At 38.6% G+C, this 20,698-nt stretch overlaps 1 protein-coding gene and 1 long non-coding RNA gene across 3 annotated transcripts in view; both read right to left on the reverse strand.

Annotated features, from left to right (window-relative positions):
* The window catches only part of LOC109449927 (guanine nucleotide-binding protein G(q) subunit alpha), a 338,060-nt gene that overhangs the window by 301,976 nt on the left and 15,386 nt on the right, over window positions 1-20,698 (reverse strand). The window lies entirely within an intron of this gene.
* Window positions 1-20,698, reverse strand: part of LOC141571134 (uncharacterized) — a 46,677-nt gene that overhangs the window by 11,677 nt on the left and 14,302 nt on the right. Inside the window, exons 1-2 of one of the 2 annotated variants that reach the window (XR_012495814.1) lie at window positions 4,357-4,653; window positions 3,351-3,506 (exon numbers count right to left, since the gene is read on the reverse strand). The exons of the other annotated variant lie outside the window; for it this stretch is intronic. This is a non-coding gene — a long non-coding RNA (uncharacterized LOC141571134). Of the gene's footprint in view, window positions 1-3,350; window positions 3,507-4,356; window positions 4,654-20,698 lie in introns of those variants that run through there. 2 annotated transcript variants of the gene reach the window in all.

Consider the following 20,698-nt stretch of genomic DNA (forward strand, 5'->3'; position numbering starts at 1 on the left):
AGTGAAATGGAGCAATGTTGATGGCATCTTTGCCAATCACTGTTTCGAATACCCTTGAGGCTTCTGGAATATTAATAGGGCAGGGCCTCATTAGAGGAGTCACCTTATTTTTTAAAGACTATATTCTCTCAGACATTTTTAGGCATTTCCCCTCTCAGTTTCAACTCTTCTGAATGTAGCTTCTCTTTTCCATGCATTGGCCCGAGAGCTGGACACCTTTGTCATTTTCATAGTGTGCGGCCTTGTTTCTCTGGCCATCGCTGATTGGATGGATCATTCCTGGGCATAGGGGACTGATCAGGATTCCTCCCTGAGGATTTAGAATTAGGGCTGAGATTTCCATCTCAGAATTGCATTGGCCTCTTGAGTTGAAGAGATGAAAACTCTTGGGCACAATTATCTTTAGCCATGCTGGTTTTCTGATGCTTATAGACAAAAGTATGATTGATTTAGAGGAATCATATTTTTATTATTAATAAATTGAGAGTATAGAAGGGAGCGAGAAAGGAGCTGTCACAATGATGTGCCCAGTCTCGTGTTATGCAATTTGGATTCATTATCTTGAAACTATTTCTCTTGATAAAATAATAGTTATAGGATCTATGTCCTCATCTGAACTTTGATACATCTTTAAGACTGAAATATCGGTGTCCATCAAACATATCGATAGAGTGTGAGTTCTACCTTTCTCTTTCTAAGCCATTTCTGAAATATTTATTGTCATGGACATATATGGATTTTGGCTCCCCAGTGATCAATCTCCTAGGACCCAAATCGCTGATTTTCCTTGGGGAAACTATCCTCTATGGATTTAGTCATGCTTAAAAGTGATCTACCCCTAGAGTTTTTCAGTTACATGAACCAATAAAAATCCCTTCTGCTGAAACCAGTTTGAGCTGGGTAGGTTCTTGCCACTTGTAACTGAAAGAGACCTGTTTAATGTACTTACTAAAATTACATGTCCGTGCTATTGATGGGCTCACTTATTACCTCTGTAAACTCTTTTGACTCAGCTCTAAGTCTCCCGCTATTTCCCCACTCTCCCCTGCCCCACCCCAAAATCAACCCTTTGTGTGTGTGTGTGTGTGTGTGTGTGTGTGTGTGTGTGTTTGTATCTTCCAGCAGGGCCTTAGTTATAAAATATACATCATTTAAGAGATCACATGGCTGGTTAACTTCAGTTGGTTAACAAAAGATATTTTAAGTGCTTGGTTGAAAATCCTTCTTCTCAATTTTTGTATCTCTCTTTCCTCAGAGTAGAAAGTACTGTCAAAGATATGTAAGGCATGAGTCTTGGCATGCAATCAAAATGATAAGAAAAAATACAGTTTACACTTTCACATGCATTATTTCATTTAATCTTTAACATCCAAAGGAGATGTTGTCTTCATTGCTATGATGAGAAAACAGATTCACATAAGTTAAGGGATGCACACATAGATCCAAAACAACAGCTAAGCATGACACAGGACAGTGATTCCAATGTGCCCAACACCTACCATGTTTTAACCCAATGTTGGAGATATTATATGACATTTGCATTTTATAGATGTAGAAACGGAGACAAAAATATCAGAGAACATGCCCAAGGTCATATCACAGGCATGTGCTATTCCATATCTGCTAATCAGCAAAATCAGAGTTTGAATTATTCTGATCCAAGTCAAATGACTTTTGTACAGTATCATTAAATACAGCAACATGACAAAAACCAACAACTGGAAACAAGAATGAACTTGACCAGATGGGGAGATCATCAAACCAGAATCTGGAATCACCATTTTTTTCTTAGCACTGTAATAACAGTGCATAGGGTTTATGTATTTTGCATTAAAATTTCACTATTTTAACTAAAACTAAAATAATTTTATGGAATAGCATGCACATATGATGAAAATATTTTGGAATTTTCAGATGGAGTATTTAACTCTTTTTATTTTCCAGTTCTTAAAAATCAATTAATATACTGTAGTCCCCAGTTCTACCATCTTTAAATCTAATTTTAAATCATTTAGCATTTTAAATTATTATTAAGCTAACCTTTGCAGAAATAATATTTCATGAGTAACAGATGACATATGTATAGATAATAAAAAATATAACGGTATATTTCAAAGAGTAAAGATATATTCTTCAGAACATTAATTGGACTAGCGGTGTGTGTGTGTGTGTGTGTATGTGTGTGTGTGTGTATGTGTGTGTGTGTATTTGTGTGTGTTTGTGTGTGTGTGTGTGTGTGTAAAACTGTGCAGCTTTAAATTTTAGGGATCAGCAACTGCTCTTAAAAAGGAGATCTTGGTTTTCAGATTTTTTTTTTTTTAAAAAAACAGGATTATAAATGATACTTGCTGGTTAGAGCAATTTGACTAATAGTATTAACATCTCCCAAAATTATTTGAGGTTTTTGACAGAATTTTTATTATTACTTTTTTGCTGTGTCTCCATTTTCCCACTTATGAAACAAAGACAACGACACTGATTTTTTTCCCATTTATATAAGAAAATAAATGTGTCATAAAATTCTCTGTTGTAGCCTTACATCATCCCAGAAAGAAAAGACTGGTGGCCACCAGCTAACCCGATAGTTTCTTAGATTAGACTTCATACTTTCCACCTCCTGTCCCAAACAGTAGAGACCAGGGTGCAGGGACATCCAATACTGAGGGGTAAGCCCCAAATCAGGCCAGACAGAAAGCAAGGTCAAGCCAATGAACGGAGCAGGAAAGTAAAAGCAAGTAGACAACCAAAGAATAGGAGCAGGGACAGCAGAACCAAACGTGCACATTTGGGATGAATGCTGTAAGGTGAATTGTCATGGAAGGAAAGAGGGGTTTCTTAGGGGCCTTTCTTAGGAAGAGGAAAAATATACAGCGTTGGTCACATTATTGCTCTATAGCGGAATTTTGCTCGAGTACAAATAAGGAAAGCTTTGTTTCCCATTTTCAAAAATGTTTTACTTTGGAAAATTTCAGACACTCACAACAGTACAGAGAAGAGCATGATAAATTCCCAAGTACCATCACCCTGCTTCAGCAATTGCCACAATTTTGCCAATCTTCTTCCATTTATCCTCCCACACACACACTTATTCATTTATTAACCACACACTTATTCATTTATTAATTTTGCTGAAATATTTTAAAGCATATTCCAGACATCAGAAATTTCATATTTTCCCTTATGCATCTCTAACTGGTACTTCAAAAAGCATCTCTAATTAATCGTTGAAAAATTCATGTCTTTAATGTTATGTAATATCACGTTTTCATTGAAATTCTGTGATTGTCTCAAAGGTGTTGGTTTGGATCAGGATCCTAACAAGATTCACATATTAATTTTGGTTGTTTTACCTCTCAAGTTTATTTCCTTCTATCGTAGGCCCCCTTGCCCAGCTGCCCCTTTTCCATGACTTTGATTTGTTGGAGAAACTGGGTCATTTGTAGAGCAATGTCTCATGTTGTGGATGTCGCTTAACTTGCTCTTCCGTCTCTCTGATTTCCCCTAACCTGGAATATAGATACAGTACTCGATGGAATTTGGATTAATATTTTCGATAAGAACATGTCATAGAAGGTGCTATAAATAAAACACATATTTACAAACCTATGGGCCAAATCTATAGACATGGTTTTATTTGGCCCATACAGTTGTTTGTTTGTTTTTTATGCTTTATTTGGCCCATACAGTTAAAAAAGAAAAAGTTGAATTAGTTTTTGAATCAACCTGGGTTTTGGCAGAAAACAGATGGCACTCTCAAATAAACTCTTTCTAGGACTAAGGACAGAACTGAAGAGTAAAAGCAAAGAACGGCAAGACACTCTGGGGCTTGTAACTGCAAGGATACATTACATCCCCACACTTGGAAGCGCTTCTGGGTGGGAGCCTTTGGTAGAGGAGAGCCGCGATGGACAGCCCAACCCAATACCTTAGAGAGAGGGAGACGGAGAAGTGACATTCTTTGCTCAGGCTCCTCCCTCCCTCAGTGACCACTGGCTGGTGCCTCCCACTGGCTGAGCCCAACAGGAAGCTGGAGGCATCTAAACCCATTGAGACTGTCCCTAAAGCCAGCCTCTCTGCCTAGAGCTGGGTCAAGAAGGGTGGAGAGTGGATCTGGAGGGACAAACACTGCCAATATTTACACATTGAAAGATTTTTATGTAAAACTCTGTATTTGAAGCTTCTTTTGTCATATGTGACGTTCTGGCAGCCCTATGTCCTGATGTTGACTGCTGGCTAGAGCTGAGTAGGGGCTGCCCTATGGCAGGATGCAGGAATGGTGCTGTGGATCTCAGCTCATTCCTAGGAAGAAAAGGAAAGCAGACAGGAGAGGAGCCTAGAACTGGACTGATGACTCACCTAGAAGAAGCTGAGATTTTAATCCAGAAGGTGCTGAGTTTATGTTGAATTGTCCCGAGTATGTTTTCTGCTATTGGAAGTAATGGAGGTTCATCTGAACTTAATTTGATTAGAGAAAAATGAAGAAACAATGTTTTTTTCACACTTCAGTACTACATTTATATGCAGTATGGTTATCATCATGGTAACAGGAAAAAAAATAGGAAAAAGAAAACCTTCATACATTTATAGGTGTGCTAAATACATATTTTGGATGATTGCGACATGTGAACGTGGGTATCCTGCTGAAGACAAGAATCATATTTTAGAATAAACTTTTAGTTTACAAGAATAAATCTGAAAATATTTAAAGACAATCACTATGAAAATTTTATTTCTGAAAAATCTTAGTAACCAAACTAAAATTTTTGACATTACTGTGAAGAAATGATTGTTTCTCAGCTCCTAAATTGTGTCAAAGATCATTACTCTGCACACTGCTGACACTGAATATGTAGGGCCACCATATACAGTAGTTCAAGTTTCATACGTACAACGCTAGATAGTGGCATTCACTGTATGGGGTCTATAAATAGGAATTTTTCTGTTACTTTCTCTTCTTTGTATTATTTATTATTTCTGGGTTCAAGTTGATTAATCATGGATGCTACTGTATCTAATTTAAAATTATTCTGCCTTGTGAAATGTTGACATGTCAAGTCAGTATCACGTATTCCCACCACACGGAACAACTTGTGCCCTATATAATACCTCCATTCCTTTCTAGTCAGCACTTCCTGTCTGCAATTCTTTTCCTCAGTCCTGCTTTCTAGAGCTTTTCTTTGATGATCCTCTCGAATGACTTCTCTACAAATTATTCTTTCCTGATTTACCTCCCCACTCTAAAGTACTGTTCTTCTTTTGACATCTCATTTAAGTCAACTATCACTTTTCTTAACTGTAATGTAATCAATTATTTACAGAAAGAAAGGAAAAGGAGAGGGAAGGAGGGGCAGAGGGAAAGGAGGAATGGGAGGGAGGGAAAGAAGAATGAAGTGAGGGAAGGAGATAGGGAAGGAGGGGGAGATAGTTTTGGGTGGAGGATAAAGACTATTATAAATGTAATGTGTAAGGCAAGCTTCTCTAACGTGGGTGGGTCAGAGGATCAAGAATATTGCCTCTCCAGCTCCAGCTCCTTGCTGTCCAGGCGTCCTCTCAGCATCTGAAAGCACGCATGTCTCCTCAAGATTTACTCCAACTTGTTCCCACGCCTAGTCAGGTTTGCTTAACAAATTCATCTTTCTGTTATCACAATTTTGCTTCTGTTCTCTGTGAACTCCTATCCTGATCTTATCATGACAGCACTTTTGACTCTGCCTACCTTGAGTTACATCATAAAGCATCCTACACTAATTTGATTACACAGGTCACCATGCTCTTTTCTCTTCCTCTTCATCTCCAGGAGTGGGCAACAAGAGGATTTTTTTGGCAGAGCAAATGAATATTTGCTTATTTATTAATTCACTCCTCCTCTCTGTCCCATGCGTTCACTCACTCAGTAAACAGTTTCTGAGTTGTACTAAACGGAAGGTGCTTGCCCGGGATTGCATGAGCTGCTTACACTAGAGATATGCTCTCTTCCTCTCACAAAACCCCACAAAACTGTTCTTATCTTATTTCCTTTGCTGTTCTCTATCTTATTCTTTTGCAACAATTTGTGACGGGCAATAGGCAGCCACAGCAGTTCTGGAAGCATCTATGTTGTGCTGAGTTTACTTTTTAACCCATTAGGCAAAATCTTGCTAAGAAGCCCTTCTCTTGTCCAGTTTTCTCAGAAACATTTTGTCTCACCCATTTGGCTGGGGTACTTTATTCTCAGGTTTTCATTTTACGTTTTGTCCCCAGAAGAAGCCCTGACACAAGTTCAGGTAGTCTGTTTGTGGTGATTTCCACACAGTAGCCAGAAATGACTTATGAGCAGATTGGGCTTTAGACTGTGACCTGGTTTGGGAGCAGATGTGAAACAATCACCTTATCCTCACATATGAGGTCTGACAATTAAGTTCGTGAACGTGTTGCAACGATGTTGCTAATCTTTTTCGATATCAGAGGGATTATTCATTATGAATTTGTACCAACTGGACAACGAACCAAGTTTACTATTTGGAAGTTGCTGAAAAGGCTGCATGAAAAAGTTAGACGACCTGAACTTTTTGCCAACAATTCATGGCTCTTGCCTCACGACAATGCACCAGCTCACACAGCACTCCATGAGGGAGTTTTTAGCTGGTAAACAAATGACTGTATTGGAACACCTTCCCTACTTACCTGATCTGGCCCCCAAAGACTTCTTTGTTACCCTGAAGATAAAGGAATCATTGAAAGGAAGACCTTTTTCAAAAAAAACTTTTATTTACTTATTTTTTAAGTGTGTTTTTCCAGGACCCATCAATTCCAAGTCAAGTAGTGGCTTCAATTTAGTTGTAGAGGGCGCAGCTCACACTGGCCCATGTGGGGATCGAACCAGCAATCCTGGTGTTACCAGCATCATGCTCTAAGCAACTGAGCTAACCGGTCACCCCAAGGAAGACATTTTGATGACATTCAGGACATCAAGGGTAATACGACGATAGCTCTGATGGCCATTCCAGAAAAAGAGTTGCAAAATTACTTTGAAGGGTGGACTAGGTGCTGGCGTCAGTGCATAGCTTCCCAAGGGGAGCACTTCGAAGGTGACCGTAATGATATTCAGCAATGAGGTGTGTAGCACTGTTTCTAGGATGAGTTCATGAACTTAATTGTCCAACCCTGTATATTGGAGGCAGGCAGGCAGCCACCTGGAGTAAACTTATGTTACCAGTCTTCAACTTCTGTTATTACTTAAGTAAATGTAGCTCAAAAATTTAATTATTAACCAGAAATGGTTCAAGAGATCGTTCTTTCAAAGGTAGTTCTTTCAGACTTCTTCCTCTTAAATCGGAAAAAAAGAAAAAAAAGATAGGGTGGTGATGGTATTTTCACTCTGATTAGCTCTGCTTTGGGTAGGACAGTGGTCTGAGCTGTGCTCTGGCTGGTGCCCAGGTCCTGACCATCTGGGGGGCAGCAATGGCCTGGCTCCAGAGCCGGTTCTGCTTTCCCGTTACCATGGATTCCCATTCTGTATTGTGATGATGATGACCATGCACCATTATTTCAAAAGTGGAAAAATAAGGTCCTTTTCAATTTTAATTTTTACAGTTTTTCTGGGTCTATAAAAGACTGTTTACTATGGAAAACTCAAAAAAGGCAAAGAGAATAAAAAATATTCTAATATTACTTAGGGATAATCACTTTTTTCTTTTTTATTGGGGAAGGGGAACAGGACTTTATTGGGGAACAGTGTGTACTTCCAGGACTTTTATCCAAGTCAAGTTGTTGTCCTTTCAGTCTTAGTTGTGGAGGGCGCAGCTCAGCTCCAGGTCCAATTGCCATTTTCTAGTTGCAGGGGGCACAGCCCACCATCCCTTGTGGTAGTCGGAACCCGCAACCTTGTGGTTGAGAGGACCAGCTCCAACCAACTGAGCCATCCGGGAGCTCAGTGGCAGCTCAGCTTAAGGTACCTGTTCAATCTCAGTTGCAGGGGGCACTGCCCACCATCCCTTGCAGGACTCGAGTTGAACTGGCAACCTTGTGGTTGAGAGCCCACTGGCTCACGTGGGAATCGAACCAGCAGCCTTCGGAGTTAGGAACATGGAGCTCCAACCGCCTGAGCCACAGGGCCGGCCCAGGGATAATCACTTTTAACATATTGTGTCTATCTTGCCTATGTACATATAGAAATTATGTACATTTTTAATACAAAATTAATATTGCACATTATTCATTTTAATTTGTAACTTTGTTTTATAACTATTAGGTGTAAAATTTTTCACGTAACCATTCATTTTTAAAAATTTCAGTTTATACACTGTATGTTGCTTTACTAATGCTATTTGACATCTGTAAATAAAACTATTTAATAAGAAAGTGAGGCACTCATTTACTTTTTTCTAATGGGTATAATCACACACAAAATCACCAGTCAACATTCTTTGGCCATCAAAAATTCTCTCTAGCTTAAGAACCAGAAAGTAGCAATATTTTAAAAACAAAACAAGAATTTCTCAGCAGTTTTATCTAAAGATTGGCCTTTATAGGATGTGAACATTTTAGGATTTGATTTATAAGAACATTTACATTGACCTTTTGCTCAGTTTGCTTTGGAAGTGTACGAGGGGTGATGGATTTAAGCATTAATAAGTGCTTTTAATCAAAAATAAATTCCATTTCCCCTGGGAACAAGAGGTCATATGCTTTATTTGAACAATGTTAGGTAGCTATAACTGAAAAGAAAAACCACAGAGAAATTACTGATTAAAAAGAATTTAAATTCTCTTCCCCCTTTATGACTGTGCCAGTTTATATTCAGGGACCGCTCCTTCTCCAAGGAAAGGCTATTCTGAGACAGGCGCAATGTATTCTCTGTTGAAAATGACTCACCTTTGCAAGGTGACATACATCTTGAAGCACAGTCAAACATACCAGCTTATTAAAGCCTGTAGGTTGGGCAGGCCAGGGTTCATATTGCATTTTACAGAGGAGTTTGGTAAACCAGCTGCTAAGATGGTCCCTAAGCGTGCCCACCTGGTATTCATGCCCCTGTGTAATCCTTGTCCCTTCAGTGTGGGCTGGGTAGTGCCTTGCTCCTAATCAACAGAATACAGCAAAGGTGATGGGATGTCCCTTTGTGAGTAGGTTAGAAAAGTGCAATTTCTGTTGAAGACCAGATTTTCTCTATTGCTTCCCAGCTTCTGTGCTTGGATGAGGCAAGCTGCCATGCTGGGGAGGACCACGTGACAAGCAACCAAATCCTACCAACAACCACGTAAACTTGAAAGTGGATCCCTCGCCAGTTAAGCCCTGAGATGACTAGAGCTCAGGCGATTCCTTGATTGCCACCCTTGGGAGATCTTGAAGTACAGAAGTGAGCTAAGCCATGCTCAGATCCCTGACCCATGGAAACTATGAGATAATAAATGTGCATTGTCTTAAGTGCTTTGTGGCAATTGTTACACAGTAATACATAATTAATACCAAGGGTAACTGAGGCTGCATATAACCTGTTCGTGGAAATAGTAAAATATGACCACACATTCTTTAACACTCCTGCCATGCAGAGGTGAGTTCTGTGTCCTGTGATTGCTTCCATCCACAGCGTGCACTGAAAGCGGTGCTATGTGACTTCTCAGGGTGAGATGTAAAAGGCCAGCAGTGTCTACTTTGATTAAAAAACACTTTCGAAGCCCTGAGCTGCTGTGTAAGAAATCCGACTACCGTGAGGCTGCCATGCTCTAAGGAAGCCCAAGGCACCTGGAGAGGCCTCACTCCAGTCCACAGTCATTGTGGGGCCCACACAGCCCAGTCCAGGCACGAGACAAGTAAGTGAAGAAGCTTCCAGATGATTCCAGCCCCAGCCATGCAAGTCTTCCCAATTGAGCCCCCAAACATTGTGAAGCAGGGACAAGTCATGCCCACTCTGCACTTTCTGAATTCCTAACCATGGGATTTCTGAGCACAATGAAAATGCCCAGAAATGTTGTTTTTTCACTCTACTGCTTTTTGGGGTGGTTTGTTACACTGCAATAGGCAGCTGGAGCCCTGCCCAGTGTCACACAGCTTCTAAGTAGTAGAGTTGGTACTTAGATGCAAGTTTTCTGATTCTTACTTCAGCATTCTTTCCAGCACTCCAGCTGTTGCCTTTGATCTAGGGTGTTTATGTTCCTTTTCACTTGTTAGGAGAGAATCTCTGCTGCAGAGGTGGTCAACTTTGGCAGCATATTGGCATCACTGGGCAAGCATTAAAAATACTGATGTCTGGGTCCAGTTCCCAAAGATGCTGATTATTTGGTCTGGAGTACAGTTTACACATCAGGATTTTCCCCAAATCTCCTCGGTGGTTCTAACATACAGCCACACTTCAGACTCACTACTCTACACCAACATGCTGATCAATGGAAAAGATCACACCTGGTAATGACCAAAGCAATTCTCAGTGATCCTTCCAAAGGTAATGGAGCAGAAACAGAGTCCAAAAGAACAGATTAAATCATAATCTCTATTATATAGAGATTATGTGTGAGTGTGTGTGTGTGTGTGTGTGTGTGTGTGTTTGAATGTGACGTGAGCACCACTGTGTGTGTGTGAGTATTTAGGAGGCAGAAGATTCATTTTCCAACCTGTATATGGGTATATGCCAGGCAGTGTACTAAGCACCAGGAGTTACAATAATGCTAACATCTGATATGCTTGCACTAAAGGAATTTACCCTCCAATAACAAGAAAAAGAAGAGGAGAGCCTTGGGATTTAAGATACCCTAGATTTGGGGAGTATTGCTCTCCCACCCAACAAGACTCATCCCTCAGGGCCATCATGGTAAGTACGGAACCATGAAGTAGTGTTGAAACATACTGCGGCGCATTGGCTAATCTCACTTACCAGCAAAATGCCTCGATCCTGGAATGCCAGCTTCACTGCTCTCAAAAATCAAAATTATGTGTGTGTGTCAGATAAACAGACAAATATTTGCAGGTCACGGACCTTCAGGATCACTTGTGAGCCTTTAGAACCATAAAAGTTAAAATTCTTGAATATGAGGGTCTACTGAATCCTACAAACTATAATTCAATAAAGACACAGAGAGTGGTATAGTAGCATAGAAGAAACAATTGCTTTTTTGAGATTTCTTTTAACCAAGAAGTTTTTGGAACTTGAGTGGAAAGAGAAATCAAGCATATGTGCATGTGTGTGTGTGTGTGTGTGTGTGTTTTAGAATGCCTACATATACACAGAATTACTGTACATATAAGTTACATATTAAAAAGCTATAAAATTATGCACAATAATATTATATTATATAATCATCCAACTTGTTAAGAGGCTACATCTTAATTATTCCCACCACAAAAAACAAATGATAATTATGTGATGTAATAGAGATGCCAACTATCACTACAATGGCCATCATAACATAATCCAGGCCACCCACGTAGAACACAGTTGTTAGGTTCCTAAAAATGCCATGTTGTGCAAATCCATGTTATACGAAACAAAGAACTAGTACAAAAAAGGGAGTTAGTTTCCAAAAATTAAAAAAACATACTATTATATTTTTATAATTAAGAGAAATATCTTTAGTAAAGCAGTTTTCACCAAAAGTATAACATATTAATATGTATGAAATAATGTTTTCTTTGTCGTCACTACTAAGCTTTTATTACGTTCCGTGTTGTTTGAGGATTTCTCTCATTCTCAAACCATGTTAAAGTCAAACTGTGTTCTGGGATGCCATGTTATACGAGGGTTCTGCCCAATTCTCGAACAGTGTTAGAGCGAAACCGTGTTATATAAATGCCATGTTATACAGGGGTTACCTGCATATAAATGTATCAATCAATGTTGTACAACTTAAAATTATGTGATGTTTTATTGCAAATATACTTCAATTAAACAACTGTGATTTTAAAATTTTAAAGTTATTAAATTGTTGTTTGCAGTGATGAAAGGAAAATACTGAAATTATGTAATCAAACAATGTAAATTCTTAAACAATGGAAGAAAATGACTTACTGGAATATGAAGCTAATAATTGAATAACAGACTTTGAAGAGAGAAAGGTGGTATTATCACAGAAACGCTATCTCAATTTGATGACATCACACAACCATTTAGAAAAACATACAAATGTGTGTGCATACATATATGTATTTCTAAGATTATACATTTTATGTACCATAAAGAAATAGGAAGAGGGATCAAGACTGGAGAAAATTATACTGCATTACCTGAGACGTGGCAGATCATAGTACTAAATGTAAATGTATTGCTGTTCATAGAAACACGGCCGTGAGATCAACAGCAGGTTCTCCCTTTACTGGATACCACTTGTGTATGTGTGCCAATGAAATACAGTAATTCTACCTTTCTCCTCCAGTTCTAACTCTGCAGGTCTGTGTGTTTCTTTGACTGGCTGCCCATAAACCAGAATCTGTCATTTGCTACATGCTTTTGCTAGGTGTTAGCCTTGAGTTGTGTCCAAGAATCATCCTACTTTGCCAACCTCAAGCTTCCACTAATTCTTGAACCATTTAAGAAAAACACTTTGCTTCCTCATTTCCCACTACAGAGGGAGGGACTGACCACACTCACACTGAAGAAACGGTAAGCAGTAAATGTCACCGTACTGCTTGGGTAAACCTTCACAGGAAAGGTACTTTTTGAGCGGGCCCTGGAAGAAGTCTGTCGGAAATGGTCAGAAGTTTCTAAAACCCACACAAGAGAAAGCCTTAAGAATGTTTATATCATAGTTAGGGAACCAACAAGTAAAACTGGTAAAACAAATAAAAATGAAATCATATTACAAGACAACAATATAAGTCCAAAATGCTTAAATATTTGGTAAGTGCTTGGTAGTTTATGCTATGAGTTTAGAAAAGAGAGATACCTCCACGAGATGCCGTGGACTTGATGTAGGTGGACTTCAGCAGAATGATCAATTTTGTGGACATTACACACATGGAAAGAAGCAGCAGCAGGAGAAGGAAAAAAACACTATGTAAGAGAACAATACATCAATAAGCTCCCTTGCACAGAGGGAGGAATCATTCAAAAGTGTGTCGGTGGCAAGATAAGACCACCTTGGAGCAGATGCACGTAATGTAGTAATTTACAAAATACAGTAATCTATAAACATCTACTCCAAAATTGACTGCAGCAGTCTGCTTCTAGTGGCTGCCACTTTCATTTCTATTCATCAGTTCCTCTTCCTGACGATCGGTACATCTGCATTTTCACAAGGAGGGTGTGTGCTAGGGAGCAGCAGGCAGAGGAACGACAGAGGGAACTGGTTGGATATTCCACTAATGACTCGCTGTCTTGCCGGTAAAGCAGAGATGCTATGATCTGTTACGCCTTGCAGCTTTCTGTCTATGCTGAGTTTGTTTCCTATTTTCTAGGCAGTCTCTTTGACAGCCCGCAGCAATCAAATGAAGGGGGACATCACTGTGATAATTAAATGCTTTTTAGTTCTATTGCTTGGTATTGCATCTCTTCCATGACAGTATACAATGCAGGAGGCAGAGTTGCTCTGGAACCTGGAATTACCCTGCTGTCAGTGATAAGCAAGAACAAGCTTCATAATTATATTTATATAAATCAAAAATTGTTTGGGAAGAAACAAAACCTAAATATATACATACGTACACAAACCACAAACAGTTAAATGGAATATTTGGAAGAGGTATCGGGGAGCAGGTTAAAGCAACTATTTTATTTTTAAGTTTATAGGAACCTTAATTTCTAAGAGATTTTTCTCCCTTTTAGGTCCTGTTCACATGTTCTCAGAATTTGGAAAAAGAAATGTATAGGTTGGGCGAATCCATAGGCATTGGCTTAGGGCTGGTTCAGATAACCTGCTCTGCGAATCATTATGTGATGACAGGGGATCATCACCCTGATGTATTGTTTATCTGTAAAACGAAGTTGCAGAACAAGTGTAGTGTGACCATAAAAGAAAAAGATGCAAAAAAAAAGAAAGAAAAATGGATGTGTGTATGTATGTATCTTTCCATCTATCATTTATCTATCTACCCATGCATAGGAAATATCTGGAAAAATACACACCTAATTCTTAACAGCGTTTAATTCAGGTGAGGGGACTTGGGAAAGGGTGGGGTACTGACGATGAAGGATGGCGTATTTTACTTTACATATTTCTGTATTGTTTAAATTGTTTGCAATTAATTACTTCTTAAGTTTAAAGAAGCTTCACAAAGAAAAGATAATAAGCAAATAAATCACCAGCTGGGATCTAAAATACAAGAGTCGCTTAAAATGACAGCATAATGATTTTTTTAACAATGATAAATTAACTGCTTTGATCTTACTATGATGTGTTTATAGAAGCTTATGGGAAAAATGACAAACATGCTTAATTGTAACAATGCCTTCAATGGCAAATATCTTGTTCCCTGGAAATAACTTGGAAAGAATAGGAGATAAACCATGAAGACGATGGTGCTACAGAATAGAAAGATCTGGGATCAAGCTGTAACATTATTATAAGCAGGCATCGGAGGTGATAAAAACAAAATGGAACAACAACAAAAAAACCTTAAATGCTTGAGCAGATATTGGGTGCATTGCTTTAAAATGTAAATTTAATTTAGAAGATATTTTGTGATTACCTGGTGTTATGGACTGAATTATGACCCCCCCCCCCCGCCATGTTAAAGTTCTAACTCCCAATGAAACTGCATTTGGAGACAGGGCCTTTAAGGAGATGATTCAAGTTAAATGAGGTCATAAGAACAGGGCCCTAATCCAACAGGACTGGTGTACTTATGAGAAAAGACTCCAGGAGTATATATGTGCACGGAGGAAAGGCCAGTAAGAAGGCGACAATCTGCAAGACAGGAAGAAAGTTCTCAGCAGAAACCAGCCCTGCTGGCAACTTGATCTTGGACTTTCCAGCCTTCGGAACTGTGAGAAAATAAATTTCTGTTGTTTAAGCCGCCCAGTTTGTGGTATTCTGTTCTGGCAACCCAAGCTGACTAATACCACATGCAAGCTGTTATGCAAGAGCGGAGGAAAGGGTTACAGAAATGAACAAGGCAAGGACTCTGCCTTCTAGGATCACAGGCTAGTGGCTCGGGATTAGGAGAATGACTCTGGAGCTAGGCTGCACGGTATGACCTTGAGCAAGTTACTTAACCTCTCTGAGCATCAATTTCCAATCAATAAATTGAAGACAATAATAGTATATAGGGATGTTATGAGAATTAAATGCTTACTATTCCTGAAGAACCTAGAACAGGGTCTCGCACACAATAAACACAATTTAAGTATTTGTTCAACAAACAGATGACAGTGTTGTCCATTAGAAAAGAGGATGAGATCAGAAACATGAAGATTAACTTTAAACAATAGTGAATTGCTTATAATTTTCACTTAACACCTCAGATAAACTTATATATTCCCTACAAAAAGTATGGAGCAGCTCTCTTAATGCAAATCCAAATTATGATGTTAAAAAAGAAGATAAAATTAATAATAGTGTGTCAATATTCATTTATTAACCGTGACAAATATACCATCCTACTATATGATGTTATTAATAGGGAAATTGGATATGGGGTATATAAGAACTCTCTCTATCTTTGCAATAATTCTATAAATCTAAACTATGCTAAAATAAAAATTTACTTTTAAAAAAGAAGACAAATTAAGGGGCAATAATTTACTTTACAGAACTACTGACCATTAAAAAATAGACTTTAGGAGCTGAGCCACAGCAACCCTTAATTCCCCCTTGTCTATTTTATAGAGAGGGTTGATTTAAGCTTCCTATACACACAACACTAACCTAGAAGATGGGATGATGCATCACATTTGAGTTCTGCCTTGAACTGGAGTGTAGCCTCAGGTACATCACAGTAACAGTTCTGGGCTTCGGCTTTCCATTGGTCACCTTCAGCTCAAACATTCTTGAGTTGAACTTTATGTACACCGACTTCACAAAGGAAGGCAGCCCCAGGGAGCAGACTCTAACCTGATACTTTATCTAAGCCTATAGAAAAAGGACTGTATGCAGTTTGTGTGCCAGTGTGTGAGTATGTGAGAATGGGTTGGGAAACAACTAGACAAAAATTTTTTTAAAAGACTAAACATTCAGGATCAGGTTTTCATGGTGTATTCTATTCAACAAATCAATCATTCCAATTTGGAGAGGAGCAACTGTAGGCAAACCCTGACACTACAATATTTACAGAAAGCGTGCCAGGGAAAGATGACATTCTAAATAAGCCAATGCTATATGAGATGTTATTAACAGATACAATTTAATGCAGGGAAAGAAGGGTCTTGAATTTTCCTACAAAGGTAAATGAACAAGAAATATTATGGACTGAGGCAAGAAAATTTCAACCCAAAAGGAAGAAAACTTAGAAAGGTTTAAAATAATGGAGCCTGATGCCAACCGATATTGAAGAAATGCCATTACCAGCAATATACAGACCTGGCTCTGAGAGGCACCTGTTGAGAAGGCACTGAAGGATAATGACAGCTGTTCAGTCAACAAATTGGGGGAGAAACTCAACTGCCCCAAAGCTCTTTCCAATTCTACTACTAGTTTTCATGAACAAATTGTTGTTCATATTGTAATGGTTACTATAAAAGTTGCAATATTTTCCTTCTGTGAGATACTATCAACACATGTTTAATCATCACTTGTAAATGAAAACTCAGTGATTCACGCGCTGTGATTTCTTCACCTAGGTAATTCTTAGCAAATTATTAAACACAAGCCCCACATCCTTCATGCCCTGCAAACAATTTGATTTAATGTGATTGCACACTGATGTGCAATGAAGTTTATTTTTCTTTTAACCATTTTTAACAGCATTGATTGAGGCAAAAGTTCAAGAAAATAGACAGCTTCTACATTGGCTTTGATCTTGATGTTATTTAAAAGACTTGTGCTTGAAAGTTTAAAAACTAATGATGGTTCAGGCAATCCAAAGTATGCTTCTAACACTATTAAATAACCATTTCAGGAGTCAATCCCTTGGGGCAGACATATATGGGAAGAGAATTCATGTTCCAGAAGACAATGATATGTCCTAGATAGAATAAAAGGGACTCTCTCTGTTTATTTTATATTGGAAGTATGTTTAATCAAGCAGAAAGCTGGAAAAAACTAGTGGTTTTTTTGTTATTGTTTTGTTTTTTTGATGGCTTAAGTGGATTTTATTGGTTTTCTTAGAACTAGTGGTGTGTTTTTTTGTTTGTTTGTTTTTAAAGATTTTTTATTGGGGAAGGGGTACAGGACTTTATTGGGGAACAGTGTGTACTTCTAGGACTGTTTTTTCCAAGTCAAGTTGTTGTCCTTTCAATCTTAGTTGTGGAGGGCGCAGCTCAGCTCCAGGTCCAGTTGCCATTGCTAGTTGCAGGGGGCGCAGCCCACCATCCCTTGTGGGAGTCGAACTGGCAACCTTGTGGTCGAGAGCCCGGGCTCCAACCAACTGATCCATCTGGGAGCTCAGCGGTAGCTCAGCTCAGGGTGACGTGTTCAATCTTAGTTGCAGGGGGCGCTGCCCACCATCCCTTGAGGGGCTCGAGGAGTTGAACTGGCAACCTTGTGGTTGAGAGCCCACTGGCCCATGTGGGAATCGAACCGGCAGCCTCCGGAGTAAGGAGCATGGAGCTCTAACCGCCTGAGCCACTGGGCCTGCCCCAGAACTAGTGTTTTGTAATAGTCAATAGTGCACTCTACTGATCTAAGGACTGAAACATGACAGCAACTTATGCAACAATTTGTTCTTCAGAGCTCATGTCATAAACATTGTTAGCAACAATCAATAACAAGACTGAAGTTGAAAATGCTGTGTATGTTTAATCTATATGTATATGCAATCAGCTAAATAAAATTTTGAGCCTTAACTGGAGCAATTTTAACCATTTTATTCTAGTTCTGGGGCACTAAATTACACAAACTCACAAGGCAGTATTCACATTTTTCAACTATAACTCATCGTAGATTATGTGAATGGTACCCTCTTTGAGCTGTACAACATAGTTTCCCTGCTGCAGCTCATAAAAACTAGAAAATAGAAAATGCATATCACTAAACTCCAAGTTGCTAAAGTCTTTCTTTCATTTTTAGCAAAATTTTATTTCAAAGGCCATAATATTTTGGAAAGAGATATCTTGTCTTAGATATTTTGTTTTAGTTTCGCTCCTTTTCCTTCCCAGTATTCCCTTCATTGGGACAAAGGCTCTTCTTCCACTCCAAGCAATTTTGGACGTTACCAATCACCAGTGATTACAGTGGTGGCATGGCATCCAGACCTGACCAATCACGGCCCTGTATTGCCTGGATGATAGTGATTGGCACAATGGTAAGTATGGGTCAACCAGAGTTCTTCCATGAGATTTGATATGTAGGAAGCGCTGTGGAGATGTAAGCCTGGGAATGTTGGCAGCCATTTTCCCCACTAGAGGGAAATCCTGCCATATAAAATTAAATCAAAAGATTAAAACCAAGAGAAGAGTACAAGGATGAGAAGTGGAGGAAAATAATCCTAAGGGCATCTACTTGATTCCATCAGTTTACTTCCAATCTCCAAGTTATGTGTGCAAATAACTTACAATTTATGGCTTAATGTAGACTGAACTGAGTTTCTGTTGCTTGCATTCAAAGGGGCCTGATTATCAGAGCCCATGACTGCAAGTGTTTCATTCCTCTCAGGAAACTGCTCCAAGTGGAGTTGATTTAAATCCATATAGTTCTACATCCTCTTGCAGAAACAGAAAAGTTTTCTTCATTTTAAACACCAGATCTCTGGTGTTAGGAACTCACATGACTCATGATAATTAAGGCAATATTTCCAGGCAGTACTCAAGGTTACCAACAATATATAGCACATGAAGTGAAATTTTAAAAATATCTTCTATATTATCGAACTTTTCTGAGCAGAGGTACTGTGACAATACCACCAAGTGTTCACACTTTGCCACATTAAGCAAGTGGAGTTCATCTCACCTTTTACTGTGCATACCTATACATTCTTTCTCACATCAAGTGCATGACTGTGAAAAAGTTAAAATGTGAGCATTCGTTCTAATACTAGTTCAGGCAATCATTTTTTATTTATTTATTTATTTATTTTTGGTGAACTTGGACAAATTAAATAACCTCCCCTAGCCTCAGTTTCCTGATTGTTAAAATGGAGACATTTTAAAGAAAATGTCTTCTCCTCTCTCCTGATTAGGTGTCATTTCCTACAGTGTCCAATATGCGGTACGACACAACACATATTCACTACATGGGATAATAATCATTCTCTGACTTAAAAAATATATATGTACCTGCTCAGAGCAAATTGGAGTCTTCTCTTCCACATATTACTTTATGTAAACTAACTTAAGGCATAAGACCTTTTATTTTGAATTTGCTTTCTTCTGCCTATGTAGGGCTGATTCTAAATTCCCTATTTCACTTGAGGGTAAACCACCTTATAAACTAGACTAATAATTGCTACTAACACCAAAGAGCTTTAAGATTAAAATGGCTTTTCATATACTTCATTTCACTTAGTCTTCCCAACATAGAAGTGTGGCACGGCTTTTGGAGTACAACTGAAATAGGTTGGACTCTTGCCTATATAGCTGTGTGATTCTAAGTGAGTTAATTAACATATCTGATCCTCAGTTTCCTCGCGTGAAATTTAAAGAAAATAGAATCATGCTTCTTAGGATGATTGTGGAAGTCATATTATATATATATATATATATATATATATATATATATATATACATACATACATATATAAATCATGTATCATGACCACAATTTAATCAATGGGATGAAAGCCATAATAAAGGCTAATAAAGGGAGTGATCATTCTTATTTTATAAATGAGAAGACATCAAGACATAGAGTGCAAAGGACGCAGTCAGAAGGCTTTGAATCATTTTGATTCTACATGCCGTGCTCCCATCTACTTCTCTGCTCTCCCAGCAAAGCAGCCTGCAGAAAATTTCTTCACACTTTCTTTAATTTGATCTTTGTAACAACCCTAAGTGGTTTATGCAGAAAATTACTCTTCAGCTCTGTGGGGAAGTGAATTTTAATGGGTGAGTTTTAATGGCTGTTCAAATTGAAAAGGTTGGCTAACATCACAGCCCCAACAGGAGAGAAGTGGAGCAGAAATACAAAAGAAGAATGCATATGAAAACTGAGATGACCTGGCCGAGAGATGAGGCTGATGGTGCTAACCCAGGACAGATGCATTTAACAGTCAGTCACAGAAAGTAGGATCTAAACTCACTCTCACCTGACACTCAAAGGCAGTTCCCTTACGTTTTTGTTATTTCAGTGAATTGTGCAAAAAGGTGGAAAGAGGCTCCAAAAAGAAGCAAAGAAAGATTTTTCTTATTCCCTCAACCCCCTTCCTGCTTAGGAAGCAAGGTTGCTATTATTATTTTAGAAATGGCAATATTTAATATAATAGGTAGCATTCACTTAGTGCCTAATTTGTGCTAAACACTTTGAAAGGTATTTTAGCTTTAATTCATTCAACAACCTTGCAGTGTAGGTGATATCATTACGATGATGATGATAACTATTATTATTATCATCATTGAAGAGAAAGATCAGAAGGGTTTTCTGTTACAAAGTAGAGAGTAAGGGCCATAGGTAGAAAAGAATCTCTTGAAAGAGAGAAGCTCTAGCTCATCCAGCTGGGATTCTCTTCTCTTCCCTCCCTCCCCTCCCCTTCCCTTCCCTTT

The sequence above is a fragment of the Rhinolophus sinicus genome, linkage group LG04 (assembly GCF_036562045.2).
Source record: "Rhinolophus sinicus isolate RSC01 linkage group LG04, ASM3656204v1, whole genome shotgun sequence".
Lineage (NCBI taxonomy): Eukaryota > Metazoa > Chordata > Mammalia > Chiroptera > Rhinolophidae > Rhinolophus > Rhinolophus sinicus.